This window comes from Dreissena polymorpha, chromosome 9 (genome assembly GCF_020536995.1).
Source record: "Dreissena polymorpha isolate Duluth1 chromosome 9, UMN_Dpol_1.0, whole genome shotgun sequence".
NCBI classification, from domain to species: Eukaryota; Metazoa; Mollusca; class Bivalvia; order Myida; family Dreissenidae; genus Dreissena; species Dreissena polymorpha.
In genome coordinates, this window is record NC_068363.1 from 30331441 (window position 1) to 30347512 (window position 16072).

Genomic DNA, 16072 nt, shown 5'->3' on the forward strand with positions numbered 1-16072 from the left:
CACTCATGAATCCGCATTTTGCGAAACACTTGCCGATCGTCTCCGTCGTTGTCTCCTTCCATGCGCTTATGAACCCAGTAGATAGCTTGTAGGATGTTAACCTCTTTCAGAATTTGAGGTCCGGTGGTCGCCGACGATCTTTCCAGCTCCATCATCACGTGTTGTAGTTGACGTTTTCTGTACTTTAGCTTCATTGTCTGTATGATCCCTTGGTCCATGGGTTGTATCACTGATGTTGTGTTTGGAGGAAGGAACTGTAGCTTGATGTTGGTTAGTGTGATGCGAGGGTGTGATGGTGCGTTGTCTATGAATAATATGACGTGTCTTCTGGCATGTCGCATCCGCCGATCAAACCACTTCAGCCAGTCTTCCATTATCCCGGTCGTCATCCACGCCTTTTTGTTGTTGTAATACCGTATCGGCAATTTGTCGGGAGTAACTGACCCAAAACATCTCGGTTTTTTTGATTTCCCGATGATGATTGGGGGCAGCTTATCTCCCGTTACCGAGGCACATAAACCCACAGTGATGCGCTCCTTCGCCATCTTCCCGCCGGCACATGTCTCGCCTTTCTTGAAGAACGTCGCACTGAAAATATTAAAAAAGTAATTTTGAAATATAAAATTATAATTTATTTGTTTATTTATTTATATTTTCATTTATTTATGTGTTTTATTATTAGGGTGTTTTAATTTTTTTCTTACCTTGTGCTTTGTTTGTAGAATAATCCTGTTTCATCCATGTTATAGATGTCACACGGTTGATAACCTTCGCATATTGTTGGTAGACGCTTTTTCCAGTCATCCACTACGACTGGATCCACCTCCACTCTCTCACCCGTTCGTGTTTTGAATACAATGTTATGGCGTCTTAGGAATGAGTCGAGCCACCCATTTGATGCCTTGAACGACGCTAACCCCAATTCTGCTGCGAACTTGAGCGCCCGTTCTTTCAGGAGTGGTCCCGATATGTTCACATGACGCCCAGTAGCATCTAAGAACCACTTGTGAACAAGGTCATTTAGATCGTCATATTCTGTGGCTTTCCGCGGACGCTTGGTTTGTAGATTACCGTCCCCTTCATACTCTTCAATAATTTCTCGTTTTCTTTTCATCACCGACTGTATTTGTGTCTTACCAACACCCATCTCGGTCGCTACAGCCCTACAGCTCTTCCCGGATTCAAGCATTTTTAGTGCTTTCATCCGCTCTTCCAATGTAAGACACTTTCGTTTAGTAGAAGACATGTTGCGCTGTTTGTGTACTTTTGCAAGTGCTTGAAAAATTATTTACCTCCCTTTTTATACTGCTTCGTTACAAACTTACCTTTGAGTAAATATAGTCATTGTAATTAAAACAATTATTTGCAAACTTTAAGTACACAAATAATTAATGTCAGCCGAGTTTTCACAGTTTGCTCCCGATAACAGCGTGCAAGCGTGGATGCCAATTAGCAGATTATCACCTGCATTGTTAGTTGAGTGTCACCATCGCTTAGCAACTTCACTGCGAGACTGCAAAATGGTCGCTTACTGTCGTAACGAGTCTTAATTTGTAAGAAAAACAATGGTCGTTGGTCGCGGATTTAAGGTGGTCGTTAAGTAAAGCCATTTTTAATTGATTTTAGCTTGGGGGGAATTAATAACGGTCGTTTAGCGAGGTGGGTCGCTAAATGCAAGTGGTCGGATGTGCAGGTTAGACTGTACTGTGTTTTTTCCGATTAGTGTAAGTTTACGGTGATGCCATGATTTTAAGCAGTTTTTAAATTCTGTAATTTAGGTAGTATGTTTTTAAGAACTGTATCCTTTTCATTATTTGTGAAAGTAATTCCTAACGTTGTGGCTTCATCGGATGTCCAATGAAATTTCATTTCTTTTTTATATTGAACATTACTTTGTTTTAATTTACCTACTCGTAGCACAGTACATTTACTTTTGTTTAGTTTAAGACCCGATGTCATTCCGTAAAGGTTTAGCGATTCTATTAGGTTATGGAAAGAATCGTAATTGTCGTTTAAAAAATAAGTTGCATCGTCAGCAAATAGGGACTGTTTGATTTTTTCGTCGGGTTCTAGTGATATGCCTTTTATGTGTTTATTTGATTGGATGTGATGTGATAGGTACTCGATGCAAATAATAAATAGCGATGATGAGAGTGGACATCCTTGTCGAACCCCTCGTTCGATGTTGAAACTTTTTGAAAAGAAGCCATTGTTTATGATTAAACTGTTAATATCAGTATAGAATAGTTTGACCCATTGAATGAGACTTTCACCAAAGTTCATATTTTCTAAGCAAGAGAACATAAATGAATGATCAAGCGAATCGAATGCCTTTTCGAAGTCTGCAAAGAATATTAGACCAGGATCATTTGAATTGTTGAAATAGTTGATGCATTCTTGGATAAGACGAACGTTTTCACCAATGTAACGTCTATTTATGAAACCAGATTGAGATTTTGAAATGATTGATGGTAATATTTTTTTTATTCTGTTTGCTATGCTTTTAGTTGCAATTTTATAATCATTGTTTAGTAAACTAATTGGGCGCCAGTTCGATAAGGATTCTAAGTTTTTTCCAGGTTTTGGAATGAGTGATATGATACCTTGTTTTTGAAGCGTAGTTAGGTTTTCATTATTATATGAATAGTTTAGTGATTTAATTAAATGTGTTTTGATATCATTCCAAAATATTTTATAAAACTCAATGGTGATGCCATCAGATCCTGGACTTTTGTTATTTTGCATTTCTTTTAGTGCTAATCCACATTCATATTCATTTAGTAATCCGTCACACAATAGTTTTTCTTCTTGATTTAAAGCGTGATGTGTATTTTTAAAAAGAGTGTTATTTTCAACATTTTTTCGTTTATAGAGGGTTTCGAAAAATAAACGTTGTTCTTCTAGTATTTGAGTTCTGTTTGTTATATCTTTGCCATTGACTACTAATTTGTGTACAGTTTTTTGTTCGCTTCTACGTTTTTCAATGTTTGCGAAGTATTTTGTATTTTTTTCATTGTGTTCAACATGCTGTGCACGCGCTCTTAGTATTATTCCATTGAGATGTGTATGATAAATTTCATCTAATATTTGTTTTTTTAACGTTATTTCATTTTCAATGACGGTGGTATCATTTGTGTTCGTTTGATGCAATTGTTTTTCAAGGGTTTCAATGGTTTTGATGGTTTCAGTTTCAAGTTTGTGTGTTTCTTTTTGTTTAAATGATGTGTATCTAATTGTTGTGTTGCGTATATTTCCTTTAATTACTTCCCATAAGGTATTTGGGTTTGCATCTTTATTATTTTGAACTGTATTTAATATTTCCTGTTTTATTTGTGTTTGATATTGTGTATCTAATAAGATGCTGTTGTTAATTTTAAAGTATCCTGGGCCTCTTTCAGGTTGTATATTATGCAGTTTAAGTTCAACTAGAGAGTGGTCAGTCATAAATCCTGGTTTTATGTTACATGTGTCAATAATGTTGCAAAGAGACTCAGATATTAAAAAATAGTCTAATCTACAAAATATTGTTGGTTTTGTGTTTGAGTGTCAGGTGAATTTTCTTTCGTTTGGATATATTGTACGCCAGATGTCTATCATATTGTAGTTTTCAATTATGTTATTTAAAATGTTTCTATTTTTAGGATGAGTATAAAGGTTGCCCTTCTTTTTATCTAATAATGGGTTAAGAACAGTATTGAAATCACCACCGACTATGATGTTTTTATCTTGATTATTATTTATAAAGGATTGTAGTGTTTCATAAAAAGTGGAATCATCTATGTTAGGGCCGTAAACGTTGATTAATGTTAATTGTGTTTCGTGTATTTTGATATCTATACTCGCTTGTCTGCCAATTATTATTTCGTTAAAATTATCGACTGTGATCCCAATATTATTTTTTATCAAAAAGGCCACGCCTTGTTTATTAGAATGTTGACCACTAAGATAGATGTCTCCGTCCCATTCATCTTTTAAGGTTTGTCTTAAAGTATGTGTCAAGTGACTTTCTTGTAATAGGATTATACTATATTTTTTTTCGTCTAACCATTTGAAGATTTTTATGCGTTTGTCTTTATTATTTAGCCCTTTTACATTTAAAGTACATATCTTAATCATTTAAAGAAGTGGAGGGTGATGTAAATGATACTTTGTGTATGCTTGTCCAGTTGGTCCCTATTTTAAAAAATGCCCAGTTGGTTTCTAGTATAAGACATAAGATATCATTACATACAAACGAAAAAAGAAAACAAAAACTATGGATACAAACAGCTGAATAGTCCATAAAAAAAGAAGCAAACAGAAATAATCACAAAAATGAGAAGAAAACAACAATAAACGATTTGTCTCCAATAGAGACCTACATAAGCGCACTTCCGTACACTGGAAATGCACAAATTATTTGAAATAGTGATCTGAGTATAAAAATATATATATAACACCGTAGATTTATGGTAACTTATAATTATAATAATATACCAATACAAAAACTACTAAATTGTGTGTGGATGGTGGTTCGGTGCGTGTGTGTGTGTGTTTGTGTGTGTGTGTGCGCGCGTGTTGCCCGCGTGTGTTATGCGCCTGTGTTGTGTATGTTCGTTGAAAGGAGTGTGCGCGCCGGTTCAGTTATGTGTGTGAATGCGCGCGTGTGTGTGTTTGCGCGTGTGTGTGCGTGTTTGTGTATGGTTTGTATGTGCGCGGCTGCGTGTGTGCGTGCACGTATTCGTGTATGCGTGCTCGTGTGTGTGTGTGTGTGCGGGCACGAGCGCGCGCGTATATGTATGTGTGCGTGTTCTGGTTGTGTAAAACGCGTGTGTGCGGGTGCGCGTGTGTATGTGTGTGTTTGTCTGCGGTTGAGTGCGCGCGTATGTTCATGTGTGTTTGTGAGCGTGTATGTGAGTGTATGTGTGTATACATGCATGTGTTCTGTCTTATTGTTTTGCACTGTGTGTACCTGTATCTCGTAAAAAAAACGTTGTAATAATTGATAACCTTAGGTTACAATAATGACTATAACATGACTATTACAATGACAAAATATGCATTCTTATACAAACATTTTGTGCTATTATTTGTCAAGAGGTTCACGACAGTTAAAAAGAACCTATGCACCTACTGTATTTGAAAATCATCTATTGATTATATATGTATATCTTTATTTATTGTTAAACACAATTAATGCAATCAGTACACGTTTTAATAAACTGTTGTCTACGAAACGTTTAACAAATATCAACATTACACGATATGTGCTAAGATCAAAGACATATACATGAAAACATTCGTATGTCCGTCGCATTGTCGATCTGAAATATACGAAAAACGAAACCTACTTAGATCGACTGACGGACATTCCCACGTTTTTGTTTGATAAGCAAACGTTTTATAAGCATTTTATACTTATAAAATGTAACTCCAGTATTTTCATTTTTACTGTATCTGGCCTGCAGTTAATCTAGTTCCGAAAACAAAATGAACTAGAGATACCACCAGATGTGTTTTTACTCATATAACAAAATTATGAGCGTCTTACTCTCAATAAATATTTTAATTTTTATTAACAAAAATGATTACAAAAATGTGTTGCCCTGTTTGGAAAGAGGTAAATTGACAACATAAGTGATGTGGATTTGTAGAGCAAATACAATATACTGAAAATTACACAAATTATATAAAACACATATTTTCTGTATTTTATATAACACATATATTCTACGCACCGCATGCTATGTACATAAATATAGGAATAGATACATATCCTCCTATCACAGCTCACGAGCGACATAAAAAAGCGCTTTTCCATACACTGGAAATACACAAAATAAAAAGTTTATATATAGCTCCGTAGATTGTATGTAACTTATAATAGTAGTAATGTAACAGTAAGAACTACAGAATTGTGTGGGGTGGTTCGGCGCGCGTGTGTTTGTGCGTGTGTGTGCGCGCATGTTGCGCGAGTATGTAGTGTGCGTGTGTTGTGCATGTACGTGTAAGGATGTGTGTGCGCGGGTTCGTGCATGTGTGTGTATGCGCATGTGTGTGAATGTATGTGCGTGTGTGTGCGCGTGTGTGTATGTGTGCGTGTGTACGTGCGTGCGTGTGCGCGAGCGTGCATGCGTGTGTGTGCGTGTTCGTATGCGTGTGTGTGCGTGCGCGTGTGTTTGTGTGTCTGTAGTTGAGTGCGATTTTCTGTAACACCTATTCTAAGCAACGCCCGCTACATATATAAATATAGATATAGGTTAATATCTTTAAATATGCCACAGTTCATGCAAACATAAATACAAGTAAACAATGCAGACAATAATTATGTATATGATAAGCGAAAGTTAATTTTTTATAGATATAGATGAATACCATTATATCTTCAATGAGCTCGGTCAATGAACTCGGTCAGTGAATTCGGTCCATGGACAACAATGAACATAAACAACACAACACTGAGCTGGGACAAATGACAACACTGTCGCACAGTATTCTAAAGAAAACTATTTAAGCCACACATTTGTTCAGGACAATATAATTTCTCGATTGAACATTCAATAAATTTACACAAAACTGGTATGGAAATCTCTATACAAACACATTTTTCTAGAAACTGATATTTTAGTCAATAAGAGTACAGTGAATGAAGAATGTCATTCAATATTTAAACAGAACAGGCATTTAAAAACAACAAAAAACGTTTATGAATCAATGAAAAATGATATTTAAGTCAATAAGAATACAGTGAATGAAGAATGTCATTCAATATTTAAACAAAATACGCATTTAAAAACAACAATAAAAAAACGATTATGAATCAATGAAAACCTTGCAGTAACGGACCAAATGTTGGATACCGTTTGAATGATGCAAAAAGCACATTTTTTTAAACCAGAAAAAGGCAAAATGTCAGAATTTCTTAACACTAAATGGAAATTACTTCCTGGTCGCAAAGTTATATTGCAAATCCGAATTAGGATACAAATGTAGATATAATAGCCATAGAGGTATATTAAACAATGTAAAATATACTTCAACAAGTAAATTTTATTTGAAATATTCTGTATATACATCAATTTTAGCGATCTAGAGGGAACTTGTTTTGTTTGGTTTGTTTATCTGATGAGTACTATGCCGTCCCGAACGAACGACAACTCTTGGTCAGTGTGAAAAGGTTACAACATACCAATATATACAAAAAAAACTTTCACATTGAAAAATGATGCTATATTGTGTATTACATACAGAATTATGAATAACTGTTGATACTTGATTATGCATGAAGTTTTTGTATATTCTCGTGGTGGTTCCGTATGTTGTTATGCGTGTCTTACATAATGCGTGTCCTAATTGACGCTTTTGCGCGCATGTGCGCAAAGGCGGCTGTTAAGTGTGCGCGTGTGAGAGTGAGTTTGCGTGTAAGTGTGAGTGTGCGACTGCGTGCGCGTACGTACGTAAGTGCGTGTGTTTGTGTACGTGCGTGCGTGTCTGGGGGTTCATGCGTGCGGTTGTCCGTGAGTCTGTGTGTATGTGTTTTGTAAGTTACATGTCAGAGTGACAAAAACAACAGTAATTAAAAACACGTGTAATATATGCAACAGAACAACATTTCTGTTTCTGTTGGGGGGAAAGAACGCACTGAGTATACAAAGGAAAGAATGCAAAGTCCGGGGCTAGGTTTATTGCCACAGTTCTATTGTTTATGTTTTGTTTGATAATCGTGAGGTGTTGCTATCTGACACTTTTCGGGCGTATGTTGTTCTGGTATCCCCATTGTTTTTGTTTGGCCATGGCTTTGCAAGCCATAGTTTGTACTTGTCAAAGGACACAAACTCGTTGCGGTCTTGTCCTCGGTATCGAACGAACAATTTTCCTTCGCGAGACCAGGCCCTCTCTACCAACGCGGGTTCTTTTAGACGCAATGATGATAAAACTTCCGCATTGATCTTTGTTAGGTCCTCATTAATGAAAACGCCCGTACCTTTAAGAAGCTTGGCACGTTGCATTATGTCGATTTTTGTTTGCCGCCTGACAAATTTCACGATTACCGGTCTGTTTTTATTCGGGGTATATTTTCCAAGACGATGGGCAACGTCGACGTCTTTACTTTCGAGTTTTAGGCCGAGCTTTTTACTTAGCAGCGATATCGTTTCGTCGGCCACAACCATCGATGTTTGTTGGTCAGAGTCATTGGCTAGACCAGAAATTCGGACACTGTTCCTTCGTCCGTATTGTTCCAGATCATTTTGACTGGAGTTGTGGATGCTTTCTGCGTCTTGCTGCGCTTTTTTCAGGGCATCAATTTCGCTCCTTTGTTCTTTAATTGTTCTTTTAAGGGCATCTATTTCGTTTTTGCTTTCGAACACGCTTCCCTCCATTACTTCTAGTTTTTTTAACACACTACCAAGGAACTTTTCTTTAATTTCCTCAAGTGTATCCTTTATTATTGTTCTAATAAATGATGTGTCATTTTTTGTCAGCATATGTGACAGTTTAGCACTAATTTCGTCTAAGCGTTTTTCTAATGGTGTTTCGGTATGCTCTGTCGTGGTTTTTGATGCACCGCTTTGTATAAAGTCCGTCATGCTTTTTTGATTTTGCTTCTCGTTTTCCGTTTTCGACTTTTTACTATTCTTTTTGTTCTGTTTGTTTAGTTTATTTGCGTCTGGTGTTTCGAACACATGCACGTCTATTAGGCTAGTATCGGCTGCATCGGCTGCGTTACTCTCACTTGCCGTGGATGAGTGTTGTCTTTTGCTCATTGTTGTATTGTTTATTATGTTATAAGGTAGAAATCCGAGTCTCTCTGTGGTCTTTATGAGTTTATAACGGTTTATTCAGAGTGATGCACTTCATTGTATTCAATTAGACGAATTAATCATGCGTGACGAATTCACAGCACATAACGGGTAACAGATAATAGGCTGTAAGGCTAGAACTTGTTTGTCACCTGTTGATAAGTTTTGTGATTGCTATATATAAATTTGATTATTTTGAATATTAAAATACCCCACCCGCGTGAATACAGAGCGGGAGGAAAATATATCTAGAAAAGTCATTTAAAGCACATTTAACAAAAGTTCTTTACTTGGCTCTCGTGCAATAGTCCATATTACTATAATCCATCCATTTGAAACACAGATTGCACTCAGATCACTCGCTTTTTATTTTATTTTATAGATCTCATTTTCGATGTACGTGTTGACATGTTAACCGGAAGGTAATAAAAATATTTTTATTTGAGGCAAAGAACTGTTTTGATTTAAATTTTGCTGCATCCTTTGGGCACGATGATTTGTCAGGGTCCCTGGTAAATTGATTGCGTTATTACGTGGTAGAAATGTTTACAATGAAATCGAAAAATAATATGGTATAAAATAATTCAACAGATCAGCGGTTTTGACTGCGCACTGGTAAGTGTACATCTGAAGGCAACCGGTCTGGAGAATGAGGACATCGGTCGACTGCAGGCAGAGATTGACAATATCCCCAACCTTATAGAGGCCATTATGACCGCTCTGCCAGGTATAGAGAAATTTTTATGAGGCGTTTTGTTTGAGGCAAAACAATATTCAGTTCACCAGAGTAATAGACCCGGACCTAACATATTGCCCTTACCTCTCCTCAACAATTACTACATCCCACATCCAACTTTCTGAATTCTGCCTCTTCTTTTTATGCCCCCCCCCCCTTCAAAGAAGAGGGGGTATATTGTTTTGCACATGTTGGTCGGTCCGTCGGTCGGTCCGTCCACCAGATGGTTTCCGGATGATAACTCAATAATGCTTACGCCTAGGATCATGAAACTTCATAGGTACATTGATAATGACCGGCGGATGACCCCTATCGATATTCAGGTAACTAGGTCAAAGGTCAAGGTCACAATGACTCAAAGTAGTAAAATGGTTTCCGGATGATAACTCAAGAATGCTTAAGCCTAGGATCATGAAACTGTATAGGTACATTGATCATGACTGTCAAATGACCCCTATTGATTTTCAGGCCACTAGGTGAAAGGTCAAGGTCACAGTGACTCGAAACAGTAAAATAGTTTCCGGATGATAAATCAAGAATGCTTACGCTTAGGATCATGAAACTTCATAGGTAAATTGATCATGACTGGCAGATGAGCTCTTTTACTTTTCATGTCACTAGGTCAAAGGTCAAGGTCACAGTGACTCGAAACAGAAAAATGGTTTGCTGATGATAACTCAAGAATGTTTACGTCTAGGATCATGAATCTTCATAGGAACATTGATCATGACTGGCAGATGACCCCTATCAGTTTTCAGGTCACTAGGTCAATGGTCAAGTTTACAGTGAGTTTCCTGATGATAACTCAAGAATAATTAGGCTTAGGATCATGAAACTTCATAGGTACATTGATCATAACTGGCAGATGACCCCTATTGATTTTCAGGTCACTAGGTCAAAGGTCAAGGTCACAGTGACAAAAAAACGTATTCACACAATGGCTGCCACTACAACTGACAGCCCATATGGGGGCATGCATGTTTTACAAACAGCCCTTGTTTCATATATAAACAACGTCTGTTGAATATTTATATTCCACTAAAATCAGCCTAAAATTAATGCTTAACAAACAATAACAGTTGCACAGATTATACGTTGAATACTTAATTCCATATTACTACATAAACATATCCTTTAATTTGCATTTCATGGATTTGCTGCTTTATCAGTACTAAGTGCACACAATTTAGCCATTAACTGACAGCTACTTTACTTGAAGCTCTGGAAGGAAAGAATGGCAGTTTAAAGGATTGAAAGACTTGTTCCAACACAAGTTATGTGAGCGGGCCGGGAAACGCACTGTTGATCCTCAGGTTAGTAGTCCTGTTCTCTACTAACCAAGCTAGCTTTCAACTTTCTTATATCTCCTCCAACTTGTGCTGTCTCCCCAGTCTGGTACATGTATGGATGGTGGTGTTGGTCCTGGTGGAGATGATGTTCTTCGGCCTGGCGGCTTCCAGGAGGTCTATCTTCTCCCTTTTCCATGATGTATTGTTTTTCTGTAGCTACAGTGTTTTTCATAAAGTAGAGTTGCTAGCTTTATGCAAAATAATCTGGCAACAGTTATAACATATAAGGGAGGCTACTCCAAAGATTGTTTATAATTACCTCTTATTCTTGTAGAACGTCACTTTACTAAAATCTGTTCTGAATTAAGTTTGAAATCTGTTAAAAACTATGTGCATTCAAAAATTCAATTAGATATGTTTCATATAAGGTGTCTAATATTAAAAGAATGATGTTTTTGTTTATTTTAGATTTTGATGATCTTCGAAATCTAGGCTATCTCAATTGTGTTGCCGACGGTGTCTTCACAAACATAAGTGACGCCAACAAAAAAGGCAGCAAGACATACGATAGCATCTGGATATCTAAACAGACAAAACAAGTGTTCACTGGTAAAAATTATTTTATCCCCCGTCAAAGGCGGAGGGATATAGAATTGGCGTTGTTCATCAGTCTGTCTGTCCATCCGTCTGTCTGTCCGTCCATCTCAAAATTTATCTTTGGCAGGGGATATCAATTCAACAAATGTGCTTGTTAATATTGTTGTTATATTGTGTTTGATTTTGCAGATCCAAAGCTTTGTGTACTGTTAAAGATTTGTGTTGAAGATTTCCATCAGTTGATGTTTATTATCCCGCGCCATAGGCGGAGGGATATTGTTTTGGTGTTGTCCGTCTGTCCGTCTTTCCGTCCGTCCGTCCATAGCCATATCTTGGAAGTGCTTTGGCGGATTTCATTGAATGAGTATGTATAAGGATAAGAGGATGATGCACGCCAAATGGCATTGTACACCATCTGTTAATAATGGAGTTATGGCCCTTTGTATCTTGAAAAAATCCTTTTTTGAGTGTCAGATATATTATTTTTGTGTCCAGAAGCATATTGGCGGGGAATATCAATTCAATGAATTTGCTTATTTAATCTTTGCTTACTATTGATTAATAGGTAAATAATATCGATTGAATTAAGTATGTTTATCAATGAAAATGTTTATCAATAAGTTCTTGTTCCTGATTCTCAAATGAACATAAATGTATCATATTGTCAAACCATGGAGATTAAATTATGTGCCATTATTTCCGCAAACAATCCAACAGTAAATATGCAAACTAATTGTTGAAAAGCTTAACATATGGAGATAATTTGTTAATGTTTGTTCATTTCCGGTTTAAAATCTGCGCATATGATTATCAGAAGTATACGATTATGTTCTTTTAGACGGTTTTATGGTAATATATTTTATTCCTCTGTACAGGTCAATGTGACGTCGTAAGAGAGGGCCTGTCCAGTCCCTGGATCCCCAAAGGCTAGACGTGGGTCGGGGTCGTGAGTGACCACTGTCCAGTGTGGGCCCAGTTATACACGGGCCGTGACCTTGACACTGGAGACCTGAAGATCGGACCAGAGGTTATTAAATTTGCACTGACTGACTGATGTTTTGTAAAAGATTAGAATATTACACCTGTTACTCTGGTTATGTGACAGACATCACTGATATCGAATTGGTGATGCAATTCTTCAAACAGTAAACAGTGAAAATATTCCACACTTTTCATTATGTCATTGCTGTGAAAATCGCCATAAGCATTTAAACTACTTTAAAATGGAAGCCAATAATAAACTAATAAGACAAAATTAACCAGCGATTGTGTTTTAATATCAGAAATATTCTCTTGGTCAAATGTTAACAATTTATTTAGCAAATTTGTTCAACATGTTATGGTACGTGAAGTTTTAAGATGTTGATGTTATTTTATGTTTTGATGTACTGCTGATTTCACATTAGGTGTACCATTCTTGGGAATGTGGAAAAATAGTGAATGCCACATTTGTTTTTAAGTAGATTATGTGTTCCGTGTTAAAGTAAAGCGCTCAATTTACAACATATGAACCAATAAACCATATTGTATTACTTACACGTTAATGTCTACCGGTAATTATAATTCTTAAAAGTTTTGCTTTAATGTCAGAAATATTTTGTATAATTCTTTTTTCAATATAGCTTACAATACCAATTAGATTGCGTTAATTTGTTTGAAAACACAAAATAAATTATATTTATAATATCAAAATTTGATAACGTTTTGTTGTTTTAACTTTGATATAGCATTTCTGCTGAATTTCACCATTCTTGGAAATGTGGAAAATAGTGAATGCCACTTTTGTTTTCAAGTAGTTTGTGTGTTCCTTGTTATAGTAAAACGCTCTATTCACAACATATGAACAAATAAACCATCTTTAATTACTTGCACATGAATGTCTACGGTAATTATAATTGTTATAAGTTTTGCTTTAATGTCAGAAATATTTTGTATAATTCTTATTTCGATGTAGCTTACAAAACCATTTAGATTGTGTTGATATGGTTGAATACACAAAACAAATTATATTTATTTTATTATCAAAATTTGATAAGGTTTTGTTGTTTTAACTTTGATATAGCATTTCCGCTGAATTTCACTAGTTTGTATTATTCGTTGCTTCATTTTAATAATTTAATGATCAAAATATTGTATGATAAGATTTTTCGAGTGAAGTTTCAATTTTATGCAGTGCAGTGTGGAGCGGAAAATGCAATTTTTTTAAATGAAGCACCCGTTAAATGCATAAGTGTCATCATTTATTTGATCCTGTGTATTTAATATTTATAAATGATATTATGTCTTATTGAAATCTGTAATAATATATATATAGTTCCCTGTATGAATTTGTTATAGATTAAAATGAAATGTTTTGTTTCATTTGGGAATATTTCATAGACACCATGTTTTTGTCTGTTTAAATTAATTGTATACATTGTTGTATTTTGAACAATATTAACATTAGTATTAAATGAGCGTCTAGAAATAGCTAAGGTGTATGTATCGGGATGAACTTATTTTATTTGGGTTCATTTACATTCAAGTAGAATGCATTTTTAAGGTGTTTATTATTAGTTTATACCGTAGGACTTTTAGATAATATGATTTCCAACAATGTAGTTGTATTTTGCTTTTGTTTGTTATTGCTAAATAAAACTTAGAGTTTCATATAGATAATACTTGGACAATGCTACATATATATGCCTAATGGAATGTGTCCTGCATTTAGAAAGTGACTTCATATAAACATACTTGAGCTGTGATTTGAAAAAATATGGATTCAATACATGTGCGTATAGGATTGTCCCAGATGAGTCTATGAAGTCTACAAGCGCTAATAAGGGACGACAGTTTCTCTTGCTTTTATTATGTATTCAATACATGTGCATATAGGATTGTTCCAGATGAGTCTATGAAGTCTATGAGCGCTAATAAGGGACGACAGTTTCTCTTGCTTTTATTATGTATTCAATACATGTGCGTATAGGATTGTCCCAGATGAGTCTATGAAGTCTACAAGCGCTAATAAGGGACGACAGTTTCTCTTGCTTTTATTATGTATTCAATACATGTGCGTATAGGATTGTCCCAGATGAGTCTATGAAGTCTACAAGCGCTAATAAGGGAAGACAGTTTCTCTTGCTTTTATTATGTATTCAATACATGTGCATATAGGATTGTCCCAGATGAGTCTATGAAGTCTACAAGTGCTAATAAGGGACGACAGTTTCTCTTGCTTTTATTATGTATTCAATACATGTGCGTATAGGATTGTCCCAGATGAGTCTATGAAGTCTACAAGCTCATAAGGGACGACAGTTTCTCTTGCTTTTATTATGTATTCAATACGTGTGCGTATAGGATTGTCCCAGATGAGTCTATGAAGTCTACAAGCGCTAATAAGGGACGACAGTTTCTCTTGCTTTTATTATGTATTCAATACATGTGCATATAGGATTGTCCCTGATGAGTCTATGAAGTCTACAAGCGCTAATAAGGGACGACAGTTTCTCTTGCTTTTATTATGTATTCAATACATGTGCGTATAGGATTGTTCCAGATGAGTCTATGAAGTCTATGAGCGCTAATAAGGGACGACAGTTTCTCTTGCTTTTATTATGTATTCAATACATGTGCATATAGGATTGTGCCAGATGAGTCTATGAAGACTACAAGCGCTAATAAGGGACGACAGTTTCTCTTGCTTTTATTATGTATTCAATACATGTGCATATAGGATTGTCCCAGATGAGTCTATGAAGTCTACAAGCGCTAATAAGGGACGACAGTTTCTCTTGCTTTTATTAGGTATTCAATACATGTGCATATAGGATTGTCCCAGATGAGTCTATGAAGTCTACAAGCGCTAATAAGGGACGACAGTTATTCTTGCTTTTATTATGTATTCAATAAATGTCCGTATAGGATTGTCCCAGATGAGTCTATGAAGTCTACAAGGGCTTATAAGGGACGACAGTTTCTCTTCCTTTTATTATGTATTCAATACATGTGCGTACAGGATTGTTCCAGATGAGTCTATGAAGACTACAAGCGCTAATAAGGGACGACAGTTTCTCTTGCTTTTATTATGTATTCAATACATGTGCATATAGGATTGTCCCAGATGAGTCTATGAAGTCTACAAGCGCTAATAAGGGACGACAGTTTCTCTTGCTTTTATTAAATTTAAGTCTTCAGAAGTAAATTAGGGGCCAATCGTTATAGGTCAATATTTATGCATCTAAGACTTGAGAATAAGCAGCAACAGTTTATGTTCTTTGATCAATTACTTATGATTGGATTGCTGAAGATTTGTGGAAGTGTATACCCAGCTTACATACATTACCTGGATTCCATTTCGAGCCAGTTGGGTTAAAGTCTATGTCACTATTATCAAAATTAGACAAACTACACTCAGTAACACTGCTTTTATATTAGGGTATTGTTCCTAAATTGTATGAATTATTAGCTCACCGCTTTAATATTAGGGTATTGTTCCTAAATTGTATGAATTGTTAGCTCACCGCTTTTATATTAGGGTATTGTTCCTAAATTGTATGAATTGTTAGCTCACCGCCTTTATATTAGGGTATTGTTCCTAAATTGTATGAATTGTTAGCTCACCGCTTTTATATTAGGGTATTGTTCCTAAATTGTATGAATTGTTAGCTCACCGCTTTTATATTAGG

At 35.9% G+C, this 16072-nt stretch overlaps 3 protein-coding genes and 1 long non-coding RNA gene across 9 annotated transcripts in view; 2 read left to right on the plus strand and 2 right to left on the minus strand.

The window, feature by feature from the left end:
- LOC127845104 (uncharacterized) overlaps positions 1-12325 on the plus strand; it is a 443587-nt gene extending 431262 nt beyond the window's left edge. Inside the window, exon 11 of the transcript XR_008033052.1 lies at positions 12278-12325. The gene's annotated coding sequence lies outside the window, so the exon portion shown is untranslated. The remainder of the gene's footprint in view (positions 1-12277) is intronic.
- The window catches only part of LOC127845103 (uncharacterized), a 365628-nt gene that overhangs the window by 252618 nt on the left and 96938 nt on the right, over positions 1-16072 (minus strand). The window lies entirely within an intron of this gene.
- Positions 1-16072, minus strand: part of LOC127845106 (uncharacterized) — a 271505-nt gene that overhangs the window by 103812 nt on the left and 151621 nt on the right. The gene's annotated exons all lie outside the window — the stretch shown is intronic.
- LOC127845108 (uncharacterized) lies at positions 14004-15681 on the plus strand. 5 transcript variants are annotated; one of them, XR_008033058.1, is made up of 4 exons: positions 14004-14582; positions 14778-14909; positions 15192-15238; positions 15436-15681. It is a non-coding gene; the product is annotated as an uncharacterized LOC127845108 (long non-coding RNA). The 5 variants fall into 5 exon arrangements; XR_008033059.1 differs by lacking the exon at positions 15192-15238 and adding an exon at positions 15060-15144 and having other exon boundaries at positions 14778-14862; XR_008033055.1 differs by lacking the exons at positions 14778-14909; positions 15192-15238 and adding an exon at positions 15060-15144 and having other exon boundaries at positions 14004-14676.